The following is a 7,827-nucleotide window of genomic DNA, read 5'->3' on the forward strand; positions in this document are numbered from 1 at the left end:
TGGGGCTTGATTTGGAGACTGTCCAGGTGCGTATAAAGCATTATTACTCTTATATGAGAAGTTTGGATGGTTCTTCCAATTTGGGTTATAGGTATTCGAATAGGGGCTTCCTTGAGCATAGCTTACTTGCTCTGTTTGGATTCCAGTCAAGAGTTGACATTCCGCAGGAGTGTGGCCTTGGATTCCACAGACCTCGCAATTCTGAGTTATAGCAACCACGGCTGCTGGAGGTGATACGTTTAAACTTTCAATTTTCTGGACCAAAGCATCCACTTTTGCATTGACGTGATCAAGGTTACTTATCTCGTACATGCCAGTTTTCGGTTGAGGTTTTTCCACATTCGTTCGTTCGGTTCCCCACTGATAGTGGTTTTGGGCCATGCTCTCGATAAGCTGGTAAGCATCAGCGTAAGGTTTGTTCATTAGTGCACCACCTGCAGCGGCGTCTATTGTTAACCTTGTATTGTATAAGAGACCATTATAAAATGTGTGAATTACTAACCAGTCTTCCAAACCATGGTGTGGGCAAAGTCTCATCATGTCTTTGTATCTTTCCCATGCTTCGAAAAGAGACTCGTTGTCTTTCTGTTTAAATCCGTTTATCTGGGCTCTTAACATAGCTGTTTTGCTTGGCGGAAAATATCGGGCAAGAAAAACTTTCTTCAACTCGTTCCATGTGGTGACTGAGTTGGAAGGGAGAGATTGAAGCCATCTTCTAGCGCTATCTCTTAATGAGAAAGGAAAAAGACGAAGTCGAATCGCCTCTAAAGTGACACCATTAGCTTTAACAGTATCAGCGTATTGAACAAATACGGATAAATGAAGGTTTGGATCTTCGGTAAGATTTCCAGAGAATTGGTTCTGTTGCACAGCCTGCAACAACGAAGGTTTAAGTTCAAAGTTGTTTGCTTCGATTGCGGGCGGAGCAATACTTGAATGCGGTTCATCTTGCGATGGAGCGGCGTAATCTCTAAGAGCACGAGCTGGTTCTGCCATCTCGGTTAAAGAAGGAAAAATGTTTTTGAAATCTGGAAGGTTTATAGGAGGGAGATTGTTTTCAGCACGATATTCCCGAATTCGTCGTAAGACTCGGAGATATAGTTCGATATCGTTGATTCGTAAATAGAGCGGTTCGCCTTGAGAGCGAGTGCGTGGCATACAAATCAACGAAAGAAAGAAAATAGAAGAAAAAGAAACCTTAGTCTCTACAGCGTAACGGAAGAGTTACGATATCGATTGAATAAAAGTCCCCGGCAACGGCGCCAAAAACTTGATCGCTCGACTGGGTGAGTCGAGAATGGGATACAAACTGCAAGTGCACAGTTCTATCGCGTAGTTTTAAAAGATATCGATCCCACAGGGACTTATGAATCGATATACCGTTATCTAAGGTTACTACGTAAATCTAAGGTGAAAATGTTTGATTGTTTGGGGAAAAACTAAGAGCTAAACTAATATCTAGATTAAATATTAATAAAACGGATATCGGTATGTAGTTCGTCAAAACTAGGGAATCAAGTCTTTGTCGGTTTCTTGGTTTTAAAATGAATCGTTTCGGTTAACTTTATTGGTTAAAGGTTCTATCTCAAACTCTCGCTCTGTTGAATAAACCATGATTTTATATTAATGTTGCTGTCACTTATAATTAAGTCAAAAACCATATTTTGAAAACAATAAAGTTGCAGAAACTCTTTTTAAGAAAATACTGACCGTTTTAAACACCCTTATCTCAAACTCTCGCTCTGTTGACTTAGGTTATATAATTAAATCCAAATGCTTAACTCTCGTCCTCACATCCAATCTTTAAAAATACTTTTTGGAAAAGGTCAGAATTTAATTAACTCTAAAACTTGCTCTCGCCCTGATCTAGAATTAATGCCTAACTTACACTGTCCAGTTAAAATCTCAAACTCTCGCTCTATTGATTTTAACTTCTTTATGTCTTTTACTTTTGTAAAAAATCTTGTTATTAAACCTGTAAGTTGAAACCGTAAAAAGATTGATTTTGATTTTAAGTTTAAATAGACCGACTCAGTCTTGATCCCTTATTCTGCTTACTTTACATACCGATACCTAGGCAAATTAGCCAGACATGCTAAATAAATAAGAATTTATATCATGCATAAACAGACTCATTCCAGGCAGGCAATATGAATAAACAATAGAATAAAACATTAAAAATTAAATAACAATTAAAGAACCTGAATGCGTAATACAATGGTCTTGAACACTCCACCACAAGCCGGTAGGATTTGTTCTTGGATTCTTCAATTAGACAGTAAATTAAATCAAGGAAATAAAACTGGAATATAACGTAAGGTTAAATCCGGTATAAAGTTGCACAATAGTTTCCGGTGTAGAAACTATTATGCGAAAAATATCTAAAAGCTAAAACTGGAAAGGTAAATTTGCAAGGGAAAAAGAATGTAAATCTTGCAAAAGAAAAAATAAAATAAACAATGCTAAGTTGCTGGAAAGGAAGAAAAATAAGCAAAGGCGTGAAAAGAAAATTTGGCAGAGCTTCGGCAAACTGAGCGTGCAAAAACTGAGAGTTTTTTAGGTTTGTGAGATGGCTATTTATAATAGCCTTGGTAACTGCCTTCCGTTTCCCACGAGTCTTCAGCATGGCTAAATACACGGCGTGGGCATAGGACACGAACTCTCAACGTTCTTCTTCAATTCTTCCGAGAGCGTGACTTGCGCCAAAAAGCTAGTGGAATGGTGTGACGCTCGTCACACCATGTGTGACGCTCGTCACAGGGATGCTTCTAGTGTGACGCTCGTCACAACCCTTGTGACGCCCGTCACAGGCACAACGTGCGCTTTCTTTTGGGCTGGGCTTGGTCTTTGATATTTGTTTCCTTTTTACTCCTTTCTACACCTCCTTTTCTTCCCTTTTTCACTTTTGCTTCAAAATGGATACCTGACATAAATAGAAAAGAAATACTGCATAATATCTGATAAAATGGGATAAATTAAAGTAAATGATAATATAATCTAATTGAATTAAGTCTTCAAATGTGATATAATTTCATGTTATCAGCTACCGTAGTTCGGCTCACGCACGCCGAAACAAAACACACGCACAGACGCTGAGACGTCAAAACAAACACACAAATGGAAACAGACTGCCAATGGCTGGTCTTACGTCCGACTCCAAACAACAAACACAAACAAGGAAATCAAATGCCAATCGCTGGACTTACATCAGACTCCAAGCACACAAACACCCACAGGAAACCGACCGCCAATCGCTGGACTTACGTCAGACTCCAAGCAAACAAGAGGTTAAACGGACGCTGAGTCGTCCAAAGCAACAAAAAAGTTGAACAAACAAGCTAACAGGGAGTCTGGTACTCGAGCCTGCTAGCCGACAAACAAACACACACAAAAAAAGGAAAAAGGTGTCCGGAGAGATCTCGCACGATCTCCTGCCTACGTACCTCATCTGGTATGAGGATCAGGGCAACGTAGTTCCCCTTAATAGGGAAAGAACTTCTAACCTAACCAGAGACAAGGGAGATAACAAGCTACTAGGGAGACTACGACTCGAGCCTAGAAGTTGTCATGCATACGATCCCTATGTTGAGGTCTCTATCCTAACTTACACAGGAAGCAAGCTAGCCTAAGCAACACAAAAGCAAACACAAGCATAATAAAGCAAGCACACACACTATATGCAAACAATTGACTCATACAAGGCTAGGCTGTAGAAACAAGCCAACTGGAATGGGGTGTTTTTAGCTCTTAACCCTAACATTGAGAGTTAGGGTGAAGCAGATGAAATGGAGATGAGGGTTATGCCTCATAGCTCTTATCCCTGGCCTGGGAGAGCTCGAATCAAATAGAAAGTGTGGGAGTTCAGAATGAAGGAACTCTTCTCCACATGACTGACACAACAAGATCTTGGGTTGTTATTCACAATGCATCAACACAGGGTGTGTGAAAAGTGACTGACACAACTGAATAGCAGGGGATGGATTGCACATCCCTTTTATCTGCCAATTTCCTCTTAAGAGGTCTTTACCTGCTTGGCACAAAATTAAACAAACACAAGCATTGCCTCTTAAGGAGGGCTTCAGACAGGTGCCTGCCAAAGTAACATGACAGGTCTTCCAGACTACATGAAGATCAAGGAATTATACCTCAGTGGTATGTCAACCACAAGCAAGCAAAGCAAAGTTCAAATGAACTTAAAGCAACTTAAGTACCTGTGGAAACAGCTAAACCAGTCAGTACATAATTCAGACAAACAAACAACAGTTAATAACCAACAGACAATCCCAATGTACAAAACATAAGCCATAAGGCAAACTCAAATGAGTTATCATCAACCTACAAAACAGCAAGTGTTAGCAATCAAAAGCAAATATCAACATCCAAATGATGAAGCATCATCAATCATGGAACTTGGATGCTTAAACCTGAAATTCAAAGCTCACATGTAAGCAACAAACCACTAGGTCAAAGCCTAGGGTCAACGGTGAAGAAAAAAATTCAAAACAGGAGCTGAAATTCAACACAATGTAACTTCAAACATATATTAACATGTCCTAAAAAGGCTCACATCAAAATCAATCATCAAGTGCATTTCATGATCAAAAGAAGTCAAAGGCAATTTCAAGGCTCATATATGGACATCATGAATGAAAATTTCAAATAAAAACAGAAATGATTCAAATAATTCTGGAAAAATTCATGAACATTCAATACATTCAACATGATCAACATACAAAAAATCAGAAGCATCCAAGATCATTTGGCATGGAAATTAAATGGTACAAGTTGAACAACCAAATGTGTGACACAAATTGTCACACCATGTTAACACAAGCATAAAACAGAAATGGTAAATGGAAAAAATACCAAACTAAGCCTAAAACATCCATCAATGTGTCTAGAATCAGCATGTAAAATTTCAAGTCCATTGGATTAAAACCAAGCATTTCACAAAGGAAAGAGTAAGACAAGGTCACAAATGCACCTATGGTCAAATATTATAACACCAGCAAAAATCCAGCCATGCACAACTTTCAAACTTATGATCATAAAAAACTAGACATTCTAAGGATCATTATGAAAAAAATTAGGAGTGATTTGATGCATTTTTCAATTTGTTATGATTTTTACAAGTTGATGAAAAAATGTGAAAATAAAAATGGCATAGCATGGCAAAAGTGAAAAATAAATTCCAAAAAACGCCTGAAGCAGGAATCGAAGTGAGGACCATGGATTAAACAGGCCTGGGCGCGTGTTCTTCATGCTAGAACCCTAGCGAACCAGAGATGAAGATCTTCATCTTCTTCATGAAGATGAAGATGAACACCATGAATGTTCATGCAAGCTTTTTCCAGAATTTCCAGATTTGCTCAGAATTTTACAAATTATATATCGTTGGAAAGCTCTTTCAATGTAGAATTCAAATATCATATTATCTAAGCCTAAATCTCCATGGATTTTCTGACTCGAAGCAAAGAAGTTTATAGATCTAAACTTGAAATCATCATATCTCACTCAATTTTCATCCAAATTCCACAAAATTTATATCAGAATTCTCACCACAACAAGATCTACAAGATTATGTACATAAAACATAGAATTAAGAGGATAAAAAATGTGACCTCTTGAAGAACAGTTGCTTGTTTTGCACGATTCAAAGCTCCAAATGCTTCTAATCCACTCCAGAATACTTGATATGATGTTTGATGATGAATTGGAAGCTTGGAAACTTGTAGATCTAGCTTAAACTTGAATTTCCATTTTCAACTTCATGAGCTTCAACCACTTGATTCTTGCACGAATTCCACGAACCAACACTTGATTCACACTATAATCAACTCACTGATCGTGAATCTCCAACAAAAAACAAGTGCTATGTTCAAGAAATTTGAATTTTGGTTTGAAGAAAGTTTTGGAGGGAGAGAGAATTTTGGATCTAGAAATGTGAATTATGATTAACCCCCCCCCCTAAATTATGTTATAATTATGTATATATACCATGTGTTAATCCTATTTTAATTAAAATTAAGCAAAGTTAATTAGGAATTAGCAAAATAAGGGTGCATGGCAAAAATTGAAAATTTGCATGGTGCATGTAGTAAATGGACGTGAACAGTGCCATGTGCTTGATCAAAGTCACTCAAAATCATTTTTTAAACACATTGGCAATGGCAAAAAGTTCCCATGATGCACCATTTTTAAATTTATGATTTTCCCTCCAAAATCTTCATGAATAAGCAAGTGATCATATATTCAAATTTCATGCAATGTGATGGATGTTTTGGAAACTACATGTCATGAGAAGCAAAGTGTAAAAAGAACCACCAAGTTTGGAGTTATGAATCAAAAGTTATGCCCTTTTGAAGTTCCATGCATCCTTGGCAATGATTTGATCATATCTCCTCAACCATTCATCATAAATTCATGATCTTGGACTTTTTGGAAATGGGAGAGAGATATCTTCAACTTTCATGTTGGGAAAAAATTCATTTTAAGCTTCTTTGATGATGCAAGATCAAGTTGAATTTGAATCAAAAACTTTCCATTTTGGGAAACTTTCAATTATAGGTCACTTTCCATTTTGGGAAACTTTTGATCTGACCTCAAATTCTTCAAGATATGCATTTGACATGATTAATAAGCCCCTTTTGAACATGAATGAGATGTCGAAACCCATTTCTCCCCCTCCTAGCCCTCAGTTGACTTGCAGTTGACTTTTTATGGTTGACAGATGACTTGAACATGCTCAGATGACTTTGAACCTCAACCACTTGATGAAATGGCTCCAAAATGAAACCCTAGCTTATACAAGCTCAATAAAATCATATGATGATCTCCTTCTCAAGAAAGACCTCATCTCCTTGAAGATCCCTGACTGGTAGAATGCAACTGATTAGGGTTGACCAGAGGTCAAAACCCTAATCCCAAAGAAACTGAGCATAAACAATGAATCCATGGAGGATGACATATCCATAATGATGATGTATACTTGCAACCAAGATAATGCTCAACCTCCTTGAAGGACCAAGAAGCCCTAATTGAAGCACAAACCCTCAGATGGCTAGTGATCAATTCAACAAGACCCTCAGGCATGAATCCCTTGACGTCTCTATCTTCTGATCAAGACTAAGGAGGATGACTTGTTTATTCTCACATGATATGCAATATGCAAATGCCTAATGTCCTAAAAAATGAAATGCAATATGCTAAGCTAGTCCCAAGAGAGGAGGGCAAATTTTGAGGTGTTACACAACCCCCGATTCTTTTGCCCGCTTCCAAATTCGATAAATAACATCTATTGATACTTGATAGAAAAAAGCCAATTGTTTAACAACTCCTCTTTTAATTTTTCCATCAACACTTGAATTAATCAACACCTGGAAAATAGTATCCCGTTGACTATTATCTAAAAAACAACGTTTTTTCGGAAATGTTTGCACCACATTGTGAGTATCATTTCCTGTTTCATAAAATACACATGTAATAAGTGGAATAGTATTAAGAAAAATATTTACAAAAACATTAAGAAAAGAACTAGCTACACAGTTACAGTAGAGTCACGTTGAGACAATATGCATGTAATCAGTGTGGATAAGCATTAAAAAAAGAGAGTTAAAAAATACTAGTAACAGTATGCATGCAAGTGGAATGGAAAAGAATGACAAGGATGCATGTGTAATGAGCTAAAGAAATGACACTAGAACATGTACTATTCATACCTGGAGATATATTTTCAATCTCATTTTCATTGTCAATCCCATATTCACAAAGATTTTCAATTTCATCTACTTCATCCATATCTTCTTCTTCCTCTTCATTAGATAGAGC

The 7,827-nt window shown here is 37.3% G+C and overlaps 1 pseudogene; it reads left to right on the plus strand.

Annotated features, from left to right (window-relative positions):
* Positions 1 to 511: 511 nt before the first annotated feature.
* On the plus strand, positions 512 to 611 carry LOC127124288 (uncharacterized; annotated as a pseudogene).
* Positions 612 to 7,827: the final 7,216 nt, after the last annotated feature.

Source organism: Lathyrus oleraceus, chromosome 2, assembly GCF_024323335.1.
Source record: "Lathyrus oleraceus cultivar Zhongwan6 chromosome 2, CAAS_Psat_ZW6_1.0, whole genome shotgun sequence".
Lineage (NCBI taxonomy): Eukaryota > Viridiplantae > Streptophyta > Magnoliopsida > Fabales > Fabaceae > Lathyrus > Lathyrus oleraceus.